At 43.0% G+C, this 17,678-nt stretch overlaps 1 long non-coding RNA gene across 1 annotated transcript; it reads left to right on the forward strand.

The window, feature by feature from the left end:
• The first annotated feature begins 3,681 nt into the window (after positions 1-3,681).
• Positions 3,682-16,341, forward strand: LOC135180273 (uncharacterized). The gene is made up of 3 exons (XR_010304350.1): positions 3,682-3,784; positions 4,500-4,649; positions 14,595-16,341. It is a non-coding gene; the product is annotated as an uncharacterized LOC135180273 (long non-coding RNA).
• Positions 16,342-17,678: the final 1,337 nt, after the last annotated feature.

Consider the following 17,678-nt stretch of genomic DNA (forward strand, 5'->3'; position numbering starts at 1 on the left):
CTGCCTCATGCCACTGTGCTCATACACTTGTAGGAGGGAGAGGCTGGGCAGTAAATGAAGGTATTTGCTGTTCCCACATGTACTGACTACCTTTCTAGAGGTTTTTTTTTCTTTGAAATTTGATTTCCTTTTTTTCCTATGATCATATATGGCAAAGTATTTTTTTGCTGTGGCTTTCAGTCTGGCATGGCACTTCAGGAAAATTACTTGTGACTTTGGGATTAATTTATCTCTTGATTAGTAAAGCCATTGTTTGGGGACAAATGCATGTGTCTTTGCATTCCTCTAGAGACCTGTGAGCCTGACCTCAGTGCCAGGCAAGGGCATGGAACAGGTCATCTTGGGTGCCATCACAAAGCACCTACAGGATGGCCAAGAGATCAGGCCCAGCCAGCATGGGTTTAGGAAGGGCAGGTCCTGCCTCACCAACCTGATCTCCTTTTATGATCAAGTTCCCTGCCTGGTGAATGTGGGGAAGGCTGTGGATGGAGTCTACTTGGACTTCAGCAAAGCCTTTGACACTGTCTGCCACAAGAAGCTCCTGGCCAAGCTGGCAGCTCATGGTTTGGACAGTTACACTCTGTGCTGGATCAAGAACTGGCTGGATGGCAGAGCTCAGAGAGTGGTGGTGAATGGTGCCACATCCAGTTGGCAGCTGTCACTGGTGGTGTGCCCCAAGGATCAGTGCTGGGCCCAGTCCTGTTCAATATCTTTATTGATGACCTGGACCAGGGGATTGAGTCCAGCATCAGTAAGTTTGCAGATGACACCAAGCTAGGAGCAGGTGTGGATCTGTTGGAGGGTAGGAGAGCCCTGCAGAGGGACCTGGCCAGGCTGGATGGGTGGGCAGAGGCCAATGGGATGAGATTTAACAAGGCCAAGTGCAGAGTTCTGCACTTTGGCCACAACAACCCCAAGCAGCGCTACAGGCTGGGGACTGAGTGGCTGGAGAGCAGCCAGGAGGAAAGGGACCTGGGGGTACTGATAGACAGTAAGCTGAAGATGAGCCAGCAGTGTGCCCAGGTGGCCAAGAGAGCCAATGGCATCCTGGCCTGCATCAGGAACAGTGTGGCCAGTAGGACAAGGGAGGTTATTCTTCCCCTGTACTCAGCACTGGTCAGACCACACCTTGAGTACTGTGTCCAGTTCTGAGCCCCTCAATTCAAGAAGGATGTTGAGGTGCTGGAACATGTCTAGAGAAGGACAATGAAGCTGGTGAGGGGCCTGGAGCACAAACCCTATGAGGAGAGGCTGAGGGAGCTGGGCCTGTTTAGCCTGGAGAAGAGGAGGCTCAGGGGTGATCTTATTACTGTCTACAACTACCTGAAGGGAGGCTGTAGCCAGGTGGGGGGTGGCCTCTTCTCCCAGGTAACCAGCAATAGAACAAGGGGACACAGCCTCAAGCTGTGCCAGGGTAGGTCTAGGCTGGATGTTAGGAAGAAGTTCTTCACAGAGAGAGTGATTGGCATTGGAATGGGCTGCCCAGGGAGGTGGTGGAGGCACCGTCCCTGGGGGTCTTCAAGAAAAGACTGGAGGAGGCACTTAGTGCCATGGTCTGGTTGATTGGATAGGGCTGGGTGCTAGGTTGGACTGGGTGATTTTGGAGGTCTCTTCCAACCTGGTTAATTCTATGATTCTATGTTTGAACGGAAGGCTCTGAAGAAATGCTGATTTACAGACAGTGAGACTGAGAGCGTTTCTACTGTATGTGATGTAACTGAACAGGGGGGAGCCCCACCACAATCCTGTGGGTTAGCTTACACACCATCATGAGGAAGGTTCACTAACTTTTTAAGAGGTAGACATTGTAATTCTGAGGAGAATTTTTTTTTACATGTAGACTTCTTCTGGGGAGGGTCCAAACGCAAGATCAGGTAGAACAATCACCATTGTTTGCAGAAACACATCTTGCTATCAAGGGCTCTATTGGTCAACTTTGTGGGGTTTTGCCTTGTGTAATTCTGTTTGTTGCTTTTGTGGCCAAAGTTATGCAATAGGACTGAAAAAAAGGGTAGATTTACACTGTATGTTAAGAAGACTGACCCTGATGGTGTGTGCTATTTTAAAACTGATGGTGGTGAGACAGTGGCCTAGGCAGGTTGCAAATTCCCCATCCATAGAAACATTCCAGATCAGGTTGGATGGGACTCCAAGCAACCTGCTCTAGTTGTGGATGTCCCTGCTGACTGCAGTGAGGCTAGACTAGATGAACCTTTGAAGGTGTGATGATTTTGAGAGTTATCAGCCCCCACACATAATGAATTCACCCAGACTAGACTCAGCTGGCTGGCAGTTAAGGAATGAAGCTTTATATTCACAGCTTAGCACAATATGCAAGCAGATATTTACAACATATTGCAAACATTTACAGCTATATACAGAAGTATACACGTTAGAAGTACTACAGAAACACAACAGCCCTCCCAGAAATCAGAGTGCCCAGGAGGGGCTTTCAACCACCCTTCCACCTTCTTTCCACTCACCTCTCTGATCCCAGAATCTGCCTTATGTGCAAGGTGAGTTTGGAGGATCGCCAAGGGGAAGTTGGAAGCAGAATGATTAGTTGGGTTACACAGATCCAAACAGAATGGCAGAAGCCCAGGAAGAAAACACAGATTCCATCAGACTGTCTTATCTATGTTTGTGTCCTTGCTTTTATACATCTCAGCAAACCTATGAGTGAAGTAGGCATCACCATTGTTTCCTTTTCACAGCCTATCATCTATTTTTTCTCATTAAAATATTCCACTTAGCCTCAAACCAGCACAGGTCTATTTCAACCCAAACCATTCCATGATTAAAAGGAAACACAAAATGCTTTTGTTGATAGTGATAACAGTGAGACAGGGTTTTTGGTGAATAATGGTGATACTTTGGAGCTTCCCATTGTTAAAATACACATCACATCTGTCCTGCCCTGGAAGGCTCTGCTTCTGGAGACACCAAGACATATGAGACGTTTGTATTTGTTTCATTTGCTTTCATAAAGCAGTTTGGAGTTGTAAACCCAAGTGTAATCAATGTTGCATGACTTTTCTTTGAATGGCATAATTACATTCAGATGCCAAGTGTGAAGTGCTTTGACAGTCTCATGACGACTTTTGTTCAAAGCTTTGAAGCAAAAGAAAGAAATGAAAAATCAACTATTGTCTTTTGGTGGGAATAAAAACATTTGAGACTCCATTGTGCTTAGCCACCAAATGCTGTGTGGAATGCTGTTTATATGTAATAGGCTGTTTACTGTGAGCCATTTAAAATAATAGCTCATGAGCCCATTCTCTGATGCACATAGCTGTGCACCTGGAGAGCTTGCCAGATATCATCAGTAAAATGGACCATAAAAGCAATCCAAAACCTACATTCCTAGTAGAATTTATCTGATAAATATCTTGCTAAATCCTAAGTGTTTCATTCATCTTTTTAAAGTGTGGTACACTGATCTGCTTCTCTGTTTAGTCCCACTGGCAGCATTCTCTCTGGAGGTTAAAACATACAAGGCAAGATACATCCATTCACTCTAATAGTTATCTCAGGAGGAATGAGACCTGCAGAATCATTAATTAACCATGATCTTACAGGGGAAGGCCTCATGATGAAGATGTATGCATGACCCACTCAGTTTCGGTAAACTCTATTTTGAATCAGTTTTTCATATTTGACCATTTTCAGGGTCAGGTAAAAACCTATCAACGGAAGAGCCCAGAAGAGAAGATCATTTTTCAATAGACACATATCCAACCCCTTTCACCTGCTTCTGCCATCTGTAATATGCCATAATGCAAAGGTAAGAGATGCATAATATTACAAAGTTGTCATAGTGCTTGAAGTTAGGAACTATTTCACCATCAAAGCTCTGTGGAGGATAGAAATTGTTTAAGAGAAAATTTCTATTTAATCACACTGTTGTGTGATTTCAAATTTGATTTTCATCCCACTTCGGAATAAAATCGCAAGTCTGATTACTTTTGAGGCATTGTGAGAAAATGTTGTTTAGCAAAACAATATTGAAGTCAAAATCAAAATATTTTGTCAAGTGCAAAATAAATGCCAGTGAAAGCATCTATATATTCCACATTGGGATTTTTTCTCCCTGGTCAAAAGAAGCTACCTTTCTGTGAAGTTTATTTGCAGTCAGAATAGGTTTCATACTCACTTTCCATACTTGTATTCTTATTTCTTTCATGTAAAGATGTCCACTTCCTCTTGCTCCATAATTTCAAACACCTTTGCCTTTTTAGTTGAAGTGGACTTTTCCTGTGTGTGTTTTGTTTGTTGTTTTTCTTTGTTCACTTTTTCCACCTATAAGATATTTTTCATAGAATTGAATAGACCTTTATCTTCAGAATGAACGTATGAGAGATATCAGAAACTACTGGAATAGAGGCAGAATAAACTGCTTTTGGCTTTCCTTGAAAGTGGAAGGGCAGCCATATACTCCATCAATCTGATCTGCAGGATAAATTTTAAGCCCTACCTCTATTTGAATTAATGTATTCCAGTACCTGTGATAAGGTGAAGACTGCCTTCTGCTTCTGCCCAGTACCAGAGGAACGAGCAAAATGCCCAGAATAGGACGAGCAACTTTATAAATTCCCTTTATGCACAACTCAGTGGATGCTTGGAACTGTTTAAACCTGGGGAACATGAAGGTACCATCTATTGATGTAGTTCTGAGAGTTTGTTTTGCAAGGTGAATGAAGGATGGTTTGTTTTGTAGTGCATTCCTAAAGGATACCTACCTGGAAAGAGTAACAAGCATTTGATAAACACAAAGTTGTGGATAGTCCATTAGATAAAAATTGATAATTTGGCCAAAGAACACAAATATCTGCCAGCTACTCATGGGCATATTTTGACAGTAGGCCCATCAGTGGATAGATGGACGGATGGATGGATCAGCAGACTGGTTCTGTCTAGACCATATGTGCATTTGTAGGAGTAAGATCTGGTTGCCTTCTCTTTGTATTCTACCTTGTACCACCACAGAAGTGATACATGTTGTCTGGTTTGCATGTCACTTAGTGCAGTCCTCAGACTTCAGAGAGATTCTGTTCTTTAACAGCAGTACTGGAAAGTGTGAATTTCTTCTGGTCACCTCTCTGCTACAATGATCATAGAATCAACCAGGTTGGACCTCCAAGATCATCCAGTCCAACCTAGCACCCAACCCCAGCCAATCAACCAGACCATGGCACTAAGTGCATCAGCCAGGCTTGTCTTGAACACCTCCAGGGACAGCGACTCCATCACCTCCCTGGGCAGCCCATTCCAATGCCAATCACTCTCTCTGCCAACAACTTCCTCCTAACATCCAGCCTAGACCTCCCCTGGCACAACTTGAGACTGTGTGCCCTTGTTCTGTTGTTGGTTGCCCAACCCCACCTGGCTACAGCCTCCCTTCAGGCAGTTGTAGACCTTCTGATCATGTCTCTGCTACAATGATGTCAACCTGAGCAAAGGAAAATTGTTTCAGAGCAGAACTGCAAGTATGAAATGTGACACTTCTGATGAATTTTTTTTTTTATCAGGGCAGGTGCTTCCAACACAAAGTGAAAAATAGTGGTCAGAGAGGAGAAATGTGAAGGAAATACCCTAAAATAGCTGATGAGCTAACCATCAGCTGGGTCGATGGGCCATGGTATGGGGCCTGGGCTCCAAATTATCACACAGATTTAGAACTACTGACTTTGCAAGGGAGTGACCTAAATTTGGGGTATCGGCTTTGTGAGAATGACCATCATACTTTGTCTGGATAAAGCCTTCCAGAGATCAGTTCCACTATTGCACAGGACACAGAAAATCTACTAGAGCTCTATGGGCGTGGTTCTTCCCTACTCATCTGTGACACTGAGAATGAGCTCTGCCCCTTGGGACCAGATGTGAGATCTGAGTTCTGAACATCTATCTTCTTGTACGTATGTGAATTGCTAAAAGGCTTTATTTGTGAGTGGTGTAGAACATCTGAACTGAGATTAGTCACGCAGATCTAAAGGAAGAATTTGGCCTTGAGTGTGAATTAGTCTCAAAGACAAAATTCACAGCAGCCTACTTGTTAATGAATTACAAAGTCTTTGTTTTTAAACACTTTAAGTCTGCTTAAGTTCCCACAAGGAACTCATTATACTTTGCACTTGGAAGAAAACCTAAGTGGTACTTTGGAGTCTGGGGAGTCTGGTTCCAATACAGATAAAATTGGTGCAATTTTACACATGCAATTTGACTAAAGGTACTGATAAATAGAACACACATTGGAGCTGGCTGCACCCCCTAATCTGTGATAAAATGCTTACTTATGAATGTGGAAAGAATTAAAAGCTGCTGCTGTGTGCATCAGTCATCACAAGCTCTCCATGGATAGATCACTGAAAGAAAAGCATTTCAGTGCTTATCAAGATCCATACAACAGTGATCAAGAGGATGACAGACACACAGAAAGTTCCATCTGAACACGAGGAGAAACTTCTTTTGTATGAGAGTGGCAAAGTTCTGCAACAGACTGCCTAGAGAGCTTATGGGGTCTCCTTCTCTGGGTAGACTCAAATCCTGTCTGGATGCAGTCCTGCACAATCCAGTCTAGGTGACACTGCTTTAGTGTGGGGGGGGTTGTACTGGATGATCTAGAGAGGTTCATTCCAACCATACTGTAATTCTGTGATACTTGAAATGGCAGATAGGAGCAACATGGACCTGCTGCATCTGCAGCTACAGGTCACATAGTTTCCCATTTCTTCACTTCTTTTAGAGCTTACATTTTTGGCTAAAGACCTGGAAAGCCTCTGATGTTAAAAGTGTAGGTATTTCCTAGCAGATTTCTTGAATGTGCATGTGTGAGATTTTTCAGTGTCTCTTCTTTTTTTTTTTTTGTTCTCTTTGAGAACTGCCAGCAGTGTGCCCAGGCAGCAAGGACAGCCAGTGACAGCCTGGCCTGGGTTGGAAACAGTGTGGCCAGCAGGACAAGGGAGGTTCTTCTGCCCCTGTACTCAGCACTGCTCAGGCCACCCCTTGAGTGCTGTGTCCAGGTCTGGGCTCCTCAGCTCAAGAGAGATGTTGAGATACTGGAACTTGTCCAGAGAAGGGCAACAAGGTTGTTGAGGGGCCTGGAGCACAGCCCTGTGAGGAGAGGCTGAGGGAGCTGGGGGTGTGCAGCCTGCAGAAGAGGAGGCTCAGGGCAGAGCTCATTGCTGTCTGCAGCTACCTGAAGGGAGGCTGTAGCCAGATGGGGTTGGGCTCTTCTCCCAGGCAGGCAGCAACAGAACAAGGGGACACAGTCTCAAATTGTGCCAGGGGAGGTCTAGGCTGGATGTGAGGAGGAAGTTGTTGTCAGAGAGAGTGATTGGCATTGGAATGGGCTGCCCAGGGAGGTGGTGGAGGCACCGTCCCTGGAGGTGTTGAAGCAAAGCCTGGCTGGGGCACTTAGTGCCATGGTCTGGTTGACTGGATAGGGCTGGGTGCTAGGTTGGCCTGGATGATCTTGGAGGTCTCTTCCAACCTGGTTGATTCTATGATAACTGCAAAGCAAAAGAGGCCTAATGGATTGAAGTTGGAGGACATGGCCACAAACCTTTGAAATAAATGTTATAAATATGCATGCTTTTCAATATCAGTGGTGGTCCAGGAGAATGTGAAGGCCCCCCCAGGTGTGCTGAAAATACTCTGTGAAATGGGAGTTTAGACATGATAATGTTCTACCATGAAATAGCAGCTCTCTCAAGGAGATAGAGAGACACAGTGAGGTGCACAGTACTACCGAAACCTCTGTGGATTGGAAACCACTTGCAGCTCAATGTGGACAATGTACCCAGTGTAGTTAATAGCTACATGTCTGAAAGGAGAAGTGTGCTAATTAACTGTGTATTGGAAAATCTATTCACTGACTCAAACTGGAGTGCTTGTGCCACTGGTATCTTCTGAAGTCTGGTGAGAAGCATTTGTCTGCTTATTGGGGATGAGGGAATGAATCTCACACATCTAAAATGGACTTTCCATTTTAGCTTAGCAGCTCAGCATTAAGAGAGTGGCTGTCCAGTGAGTGATTCTGTACCAGCTGATGTGGAATGTGAAGTCATCTTATGTAACTAAAAGGGGTGATTTAAAACATCTGCCCACATCCCTGTTTCCTCTGTTTCACTATTGTTCCACAGTGGGTACTTCTTAACTTGATGGACAGTTTTTACCACGTAGTGTTCTATTTCCAGGGATACCATTTCCTTTTTCAGCAGTAATTGTTATCTTGTGAATGATGGCTCATATTCCTCAGAATCTGGGGATCGTTTCTGTAAGGCACTTTTAGGATTACAGAATTGTTTTGCTTGGAAGAGATCTTTCAGATCAAGTTCATCTGTTAACTCAGTGCTACCAGGTCACTATTAAACCACACCCCTCAGCACCACATCTGCGCACTTCTGAAACCGCTCCAGAGATGGGGCCTCCACCACTGCCCTGGGCAGCCTGTTCCAGGGCTTGACAACCCTTTTGGTGAACAAATTGTTCCTAATGTTTAACCTAAACCTCCCCTGGTGCAACTTGAGGTTGTTTCCTCTTGTTCAAAATCTTATTACGTGGGAGAAGAGACAAAGCTCCACCTTGCTGCAACCTCCTTTCAGGTAGTTTCTCCATTGTGGCTGTTGTTTGGTTTTTGGTCTTTGTTTGTTTTGGTTTAGTTTTGGGGTTTTTTTGGTGAGTGTTGGGGGGTTTGGGGGTGTGGAGGTTTGTTGGGTTTTTTTTTGTTTGTTTGTTTGTTGTTGGCTTTTTCTGTGTATGTGTTGGTTTTTCTTCTATGGGAAAGAAAAGAGAAGCATTAGATGCTGCAAAAGAAAGAGAATTGACCAGGATAAAAGATGTGAGGAAATGTGTTTGGGCAATAAAATTGATGTAATTGATATTTTGAGAATGCAGTGCCGCAGGTGACTATCACTAAGAGAAACAATTTTACCTCTAGAAGTAAACCAAGTGTGGTTTGCAGGTGTAATTTTTTGGTTGGGATCTAATATGGGGATCTCTTTTAAGGTGTCAAAACATAAGTGTGCCCTCTGTCAGGTGTTACTAAATAACTTTCTTCAGTTAACTGAATGCTAACCTTGATCATGGCTGGACTTGCTGATGCTTATGGCATAAACTGGACAACCTCAGTTTGCCCTTTTTTTTCAGTGAAATAGGAACTTTGACTCAATCAAACTTACCTAAAATGCTTTGAGGTAGTTATTTTCTGTTGAAAATGATCTAGTCTGGAAAATTAGAAAGCAAAACAGTCAGTGTTGTGCTTTGCCTTTTCTAGTTTTTGGGAATTATTTTAAAAACATTCAGAATTGGTTTTCTGGAAGCTACTCATTTGCAGTTAGCATCCATTTTTGGGATCAGTGAGTTATGAAAAATATATATTAGTCAGATATTAATGGATAATGATTAAAAATATAGTAAAGTAACTTGATATTATTTATGGCTTAGAATCTTTCGAAGGTTACAGGTCTTTAATTGCCCAGAATATGCAGAGAATTTACTGCTTGCTGTTTTACTGGTGTTATAACTTAAGCACTTCTTAGAAGTTTTTTTTTCTGACTGATGAGACTTTTAAAGGATGACCATACCTATTTGCTATCCACAACTACCTGAAGGGAGATTGTAGCCAGGAGGGGTTGGGCTCTTTTCCCAGGCAAGCAGCAATAGGACAAGCGGACACAGTCTCAAGTTGTGGCAGGGGAGGTTCAGGCTGGATGTTAGGAGGAAGTTCCTGGCAGAGAGAGTGATTGGCATTGGAATGGGCTGCCCAGGGAGGTGGTGGAGTCTCCGTTCCTGGAGGTATTGAAGAAAAGCCTGGATGAGGCTCTTAGTGCCATGGTCTGGTTGATTGGATAGGGCTGGGTGCTAGGTTGGGCTCAATGTTCTTGGAGGTCTCTTCCAACTTGGCTGATTCTATGATTCTATTTTATATTTTGTCTATTGAGTCTAAGAGATCTGAGAGAAGAAAACAGTATGTAAAGATATTTTAGGTAACAGATTGAGAAATCAAAATAAAGCAGAACAATGATAACTGTAATTGTGATAAGCTTATTGATAACCAAATAACATTGAATTGTAATATGAAATTAGCAGTCAATATCCTTATTGTCTGCATTAGCAGTCACAGAAGCATGGCAAATAGGAAAACTATAAAAAATAACTCTTGCCTTTTTCAAATCATAGAATCATTTAGATTAGGAAAGACCTTTAAATCATTGAGTCAAACTTATTAGTGCAGTGTGACCAGGCCACCACTAAGCCCTGTCACTCATCCCCATATCTACGTGCTTTGTAAATCCCTCCATGGATGAGGACTCCAGCACTTTTCTGGACAGGAAAATAGGAGCAAAAAAAAAATCTAGTGGACGTCTAAATAAAGTCATGTGAGTGTGAACTTTCTTGATTCTTGTTGTTTGGGATCCAGAGATCTCCAAATCCATGGATACTGTGCTGTTACTAACTTGGGAGTAAATATATTTTATATTGTTCTGTCTGGTGGCATCAAGAGTGAGGAAAGAATCAATATGGAGAATTAATTTCTTCCAGCCCTGTGTTCAGTTTACAACTAAATGGATGTAAATAATTGAAGTGTTTGAGTCCACAGGGCAGTGAGCAGCATAAACAGGAAGAGACTTGTATTTAAGTGGTAGGTATAGCCACTAATAATCCCAATTACTCAGAGTAATTAGGACTACTGTCATAGTGAGTTGGATATGTTCTTGCATATCTTGGTGGGTTAGACTATTTGTCCTCAAAACTTGCAAATTCTAATTTAATGCATTAACTTCTTTGTTAAGCAGCAGCAGCAGCAGCTTGTTTTGTGCAGGGCCCTGAGCTCAGCAGGCAGAGCCCCAGGGTTGGACAGCCTTGCAATCTGGCGTGTCCTGGGACAGGAGGAGCTTCAGCTGCCCAGTGTGTAAAATGCAGATATAGGTCCTTGGAGCAGGATGAGAAAAAGGCACTTACATATGGGAAGGAATGTTCTTCCTTCCTCCCACCCTTCCTAAATCCAGCTCTAAGGTGTTTTGTTAAATAAAACTGCACAGGCCAGGAAGAACTATTTTCTCTAGAAAGGTCAGCTAGGATTTTACTATTTGTTCATTTCAGAGTGTCTTAGGAAATTAACCCTGTTCTGTCTGAGCACAAAATTTATGAATATGAAGCCCTCCATAAAATATGTTTTTAAGCTCAGAACAGCAGAAAAATGTACTGGAGATAATGCATGCACTGTCTCCTTCAATTACTTTCAATAAAACTGAATATTTGCAGCTCACATTGTACCAACACAGCCCCAACCTGCTGGGCCAGATTTGGTTTTGTGTAGCCTGTAAAATGCTCTATGCCTTCTTAGGTCAACAAATATCCCTTAATACTCTATTCCCCCCCCCCCCCCATTATTGTAGCTTTTAGAGTAGTTAAACAGACCAACTCGAAAAAGCTACAACAACCCCAACAAACAAACAGAACTGCCACCCAGCTACAGGTAGACATCAACCACACGTTTCTCTCCTCAAGTAGGTACAATGTTTATGTGTAATTGCAACAAATCCACATGGCAAGTCTTTGATTTACTGAAGCAAATCGTCTATACGCCAAAACTTTTTTGTATGCTAAATGTGCAGATTGTTTCCAGTGCATCAGGAATTTGCTGTTGTGTCCATTTTCTAGGTGGAGGCCAATTTTGTTAGTGGAAAGTAGCAAAGGAAGCCAAGTTACTTCAAGGCATTGTTCTTTTTCATTAATAAGCTACTTTACACCTTGGCTATTAAACAGTTGAAGCCTTTTTTCCTTTGGTGTTGTTTTTTTTTCCCCTGTGAGGGCTGTAGCTAATATGAAAAGAATCTAAATTTAGAATAACTCTAAGCCAAGTCATTTTTCCCCCACTTTCAAGTAGCAGAATCAATTGCCCTACAAACACAAATGATTTTTATTGCTCATTTTTGCCTCTTGCTTCTTCCTGTCACTCTTTCTCAATATTTTTGGAATACGGAAAGCACTTGGGTTTGGTCTAGCAGCTTTTGTTCTCAGTCTTACAGTTCAACTTTTCTCTGCCACCCATAATCTAACGGTATCAGCTTAGTTTTTTTGTCAGCTTTTCCAGACATACACACCTGTTTCCCCTTGGTGGGCTGCACATATATGCAGGGAATCCAAGCTACTGCACACAGTTCCTGTGTCGACACTGGATTCACCATTGTGCTGTGGGTTAAGGGAAACACATTCAGATGCTGCCTTGGTTATCGTGTTTGACTGACCCAGAGGCAGAGAGGAGAGTCAGGAAAAAGGCATCTCGTGACCTCTTCAGTACCCTCCTCCAGGCTTATTTAATAAACTCATTCAGGGGTATTGGTATGTACTAGGGAATATTTTATTGCCTTCTTCTGGGTAGGCCTTTTCCTGAGTAATTTGGCCAGTGTATTTGTGTCTAAGGAAAACTGAGATCTCTCAGAAGTAGAATTGTTTTGCAGAGAATGCTAGTGGTGTGTGTGTATTACAGGCTCATCTGAGTGGCAGTTTGTCAGGTTGCCTTATGGCTCCATAAAAGCTTTGCCTTATCTTTGGTAACTAAAGTAACCCAGGATTGCAGTGAGGTTTGGACTTTCTCCGGAGGAGACTTCACAATCTCTAGGGGCAGCCTGGTCCAGGTCTCCAGCACCCTGAAAGGAAAGAAGTTTTTCATCATATTCAGGTGGAACTTTCTGGTTCAGCTTTGTTGTCCCTTTGTCTCATCAGTGGGCATCACTGAAAAGAGTCTGGCCCCATCCTCTTGACTTCCATCCTTAGGATGTTGATGAGCACTTATAAGATCCCCTCTCACTCTGCTCTTCTAAGGGGTAAATAGCCTTTGCTCATTAGGGAGGTATTCAGTCTCCTCAGCATCCTTGTAGCCCTCCACTGGATTCTCTGCAGTAGTTCCTTGTCTCTTGAAATAGGGAGGCCAGAGTTGAACACGATACTCGACATGTGGCCTTATTATGGCAGAATAGAGGGACAGGAGAACCTCCCTCAATCGCTTGGCCACACATTTTTTTTCATGCACTCCAGGACACCAGTGGCTTTCTTGACCAAGAAGGTATGCTGTGTTTCCATGCTGTGGTCTTGAAACCTCAGATCTGCAGGGGAGAAACTTGAAGCTCTATGTCAGCTTTAAAGTTTTGCTCCCTGATGTACGTTCAGGATTTCTGAACTGCTCAGTGTAGAAAATGACTTCAGTAGCCCCAAAGGCACTTTGGATTGTGTTGACCAGAAAAAACAACATTACAAAGGAAATAAAACCAGAATGAGCTCTCCCCTTTCACAGTCCAATCTCATGTCATGAGGAAAGTTTGTTGTCCAAACTTTATATAATGTTATGGTTAGCAGAATGTGTGAAAAGTTTCATACAGGGCTGCTGGAAGTTTCTGACTTTAAACTCAAATGAAGCAGGCATGAAATCATGATTTATGAGCCTGAGGAACAAGACTCTTTTTCACAGGTATATTTTAATATAAGCTGGAAAGAAACTGAGTCATCTTTCTCTTACACAAAGCATCATTAATGCTGCAGACAATAGGGATGGAGGGACTAAAGCACAAGCACATTATGCTAAAGTTTATCTGAATTCCAGCTCACCATGTCATTAAATTGCTGAGTTCTATTAACCCTAGGTGCTCTCCCAAGGCTTACTGTCCTCAGAAGGGCCTCTCTAAGCAGTGACTGTGGAGAGAGCCTAGGGTAGCTATCCCCAAAATAGGCACGCCAGTCCTAAATGCTTAAATTAGGTGAACCTCATTCATCTCTCTCTAGAAACCTCAAAGCAGAGAGAGAACCAATGCCAAATGGTTGAGAAAGGAATATGCATCTGCCATGACAAACCTCTGCTGGCAGAGAAGGCTGCTTCTCTCTCCATCAACCTATACAAAATGGGTCACAATTGCTTGGCTATATTAATAGGTATGGAAAAAATCTTTCTACTGCCTTTGGTTTTTAAAAAAGTGGAAAACCTTTCACACTCTGAACTAAAATCTATTAATTGCCTAAGAACTGTAATTGTCTTGCCCTTAATGACATCTGATACGACAATAATGCTTCAAGTCCAGACAGGACATTTTATGCTATTAGGTAGCGATAAGACTCAGGGAAATGGAACAAAGCTGGAGGTGCGGAGGAAGTTGTTCAGTATGAAAGTGGTGAGAGGCTGGAATGGGTTGCCCAGGGAGGTGGTTGAGGCCCCTTCCCTGGAGGTGTTTAAGGCCAGGCTGGATGAGGCTGTGTGCAGCCTGCTCTAGGCTAGGGTGTCTCTGCCTATGGCAGGGGGGTTGGAACTGGCTGATTCTTGTGGTCCCTTCCAACACAAATAATGAAAAGTTGTCTTAGGACTCTTGTGATCCTCGTTTTTAGTGCATAATTTAAATCTGGGAGATGTAATTGATCTACGTGGCTGACTGTAGCTATTAAAATTATGTATCTTGCACTATGAACAAGATGCATGTTGGGGCTAACAGTTTTAATTCTACTCATTTGTGGTTCCCAAATTTGCGCTTTCCTCCAGCCATTTCTGCTCAATAAGCGACATATTTGTAGTGTTGATAACTGAATGTTTGTTCTCTGTGTTTCAGAGGAGAAAAATTGAAGTTTGGCAATTGACCACACAGACATTAAAGTTACAGACACTGAAAAGCAAAGCAAATGAGTAATTGCTGGTCTTTTAATAACAAGAACTGTGATACAGTGAAGAAGTGAAGTGGGTATAGCACCATGGGAAGAAGCCGTAAAGGTCTCAAGTTCTTTAACTCCTAGCAAATCTCTGCTACCAGCTCCTGTGGTTAGTGTAATAGCAAATGGCTATTGAAACAAGTTTGTGGTGTCCTTCATGATCCTTCTCACTGGCCTGGGCAGGAAAAGCCAGATGTATAAAAATGTCAATAAATTGTTGTAAGACCCCATTGAAAACAACAGTTTAGTGAAATGACAAGGAAATGTATGAAATGATTTGTGGGTTTAGTTTTTGAGTTTAGCTTTCTCTGCTAAAAATGTTTCAGAACTTTCTGGGTTTTGGAGATATAACATCAAAATACAAAGTTTGCTTAACCACGTGAGACAACCCAAACAGTGCCACTGGCAAGTCCTGCAGGGGAGCAAAAAATGATGAAAACGTGTGTGATGTTATTTTTTATTCCTCCTGGTTATCCATCAGGCAGAAACAGTTAAACCAGAACCAACAGCATGGTGTATTTCACAGAAATCTGAGTCTATTACCTCTTTTTACATTATAAGGTAGACAGGAATCTCATAGTGCACAATGTACAAGGAAAGAATCCCTCTGGGCAGCCTCTCCTCCCATGGGAGGCCTGGAACAGCAGGGGGCATTTGAAGCATTGCAGCATTTGTTCTCTACTTGACGTTCATTCACAGGTTGATATTTTTTTTGTTCTACCCTCTCAGTTTCTCCGTTTCTTGTCACATCAAGGAGAGGATTCAAAACAGTTCCCACTAGTGGAGACTTTATATTTTCACACCCTATCAGCATAATCAAAATAGCTGGATGCTTATAACATGGCTGTAGAGGTGCCCTGTGTGGCATCAGCCATAAGAGCTGTCTGTGTAAATGAAACAAAAGGAAAATCTTCGTAGTCTTCAGACCAAAAATTGTCTTTCCAAAAATACTGCTATGCTCGGGAGCACAGAAGAATGCCATGCATCAGAGGTGATCAGACTGGATTGCCAACCTTTTGTTCAGCTGTCAGATCATCTGAATGAAGATGGCTTAGTGTCAGGCATCCTGTTACTGTTGCAGCTCCTTCATGCTTATGCTTGTTTAATTTGTTCCCTGGGTGAAGCTGGCAAGACTCAGCACAACGTGAATGATCTTGCCCCTGGAATCCTGAGCATTTGCCTAGGTGATCTACACAGAATCCCTGCGCTGCTAACATGGCTCACATCCTGCTTATTGCATGTTGATATCAATGTAATTAATAATGATCACAGATTAACCTTCTTCTCTCAAAGCAAGATAACATTAATAGTGGTTGAAGTCCTCCTCTATGCTTTAATTCATAATATTTTACTTTGAAGTGTTTCTCTCAGTGCCATTTTCTCATCTAAATATATTGCCATGTAAAGCCCACTAAGCTGTTTGGTGCCCATTTATTGCATGTAAGCATTAAGGATCAATTCCATCCCCTCAAGCCTTTCCTTAGCTTTGGACCATGTGCCTTTATAGACTTTACAAGATGTGCTACCACATTCATCACTATAAATTCCAATGTACGCTTAAGGACTTCAATGTTTGGTCCCAGGAGTCTTCAGATATATGTGAGTTAGGTACTCATTAAGGTTTAACAAATGTGCAAAATAAATATATTCTCCAGGACTTGAAACTCATTGTGAAGTGGTTTGTGTTTTGCACACTTTGCTTTGCCTTCTGTAGCAGTGGTTTTGATACTCTTTTGATGTGCTGCACTTCTACACCAAGTGTCAAGTGACAGGACATAAGATGACCTCAGGTTAACACCAGGGGAGATTTAGACAGTGGGAAGAATTTCTTCACCCAGGGGTTGTCAAATACTGGAACAGGCTGCCCAGGGCAATAGTAGAATCATCATCCCTAAAAGTATTTAAAAACCGTGTAGATGTGGTGCTAAGGGACATGGTTTAGTGGCAGACTTCTCAGTGTTGAGATAATTAGATTCAACAAAACCAAGTGCAAGGTCCTGCAGCTGGGTTGAGGCAATCCCAAGCACAAATCCAGGCTGGGCAGTGAGTGTCTGGAGAGCAGCCCTGAGGGACTTGGGAGTGCTGCTGGATGAGAAGTTCAACAGGAGCCAGCAGTGTGCACTTGCAGCCCAGAAAGCCAACCAAAGTCTGGACTTCATCAGGAGAAGTGTGGCCAGCAGGGCCAGGGAGGTGATTCTCCCCTTCTGCTCTGCTCTGCTCTGCTCTGGTGAGACCCCAACTGGAGTTCTGCATCCATTTCTGGAGCCCCTATGACAAGAAGGATGTGGGTGTGCTGGAGCATCTCCAGAGAAGGGCCACTGGGATGCTCAGAGGGCTGGAGCAGCTCTGCTGTGAGGACAGACTGAAAGAGTTTGGGATCTACAGTCTGGAGAAAAAGAGGCTCCCAGGTGACCTTCTTATGGCCTTCTAGCATCTGAAGTGGCCTACAAAAAGAAATGGGGAGGGACTTTTGAGGCTGTCAGGGAGTGCCAGGACTGGGGTGAATGGAGCAAAGCTGGAGGTGGGGAGAGTCAGAGTGGAGGTGAGGAGGAAGTTGTTGAGCATGAGAGTGGTGAGAGGCTGGAATGGGTTGCCCAGGGAGGTGGTTGAGACCCCATGGCTGGAGGTGTTCAAGGTCAGACTGGATGAAGCTGTGTGCAGCCTGCTCTAAGGCAAAGGTGTCCCTGCCCATGGCAAGGGAGTTGGAACTGGCTGATCCTTGTGGTCGCTTCCAACCCTGACTGATTCTATGATTCTATAATGATTGGACTTGATGATCTGAAACTTTTCTTCCTGTCATAGATGATTCTATGATCTTTCAATAAAGCTGATTGTCATAAGCTCCAAAGTTTGGAGACAAACAGAGCTCAAACCTTCAGCAAGAGCTTTACACTGTAATACCCTGTCTAAAATAAAAAAAGCAGGACACATCCATCAACAGTGTAGATAATGATTTACAGGGATGTTTAATTAGAGACTTTTTTTGA

Source organism: Pogoniulus pusillus, chromosome 13 (genome assembly GCF_015220805.1).
Source record: "Pogoniulus pusillus isolate bPogPus1 chromosome 13, bPogPus1.pri, whole genome shotgun sequence".
NCBI lineage: Eukaryota > Metazoa > Chordata > Aves > Piciformes > Lybiidae > Pogoniulus > Pogoniulus pusillus.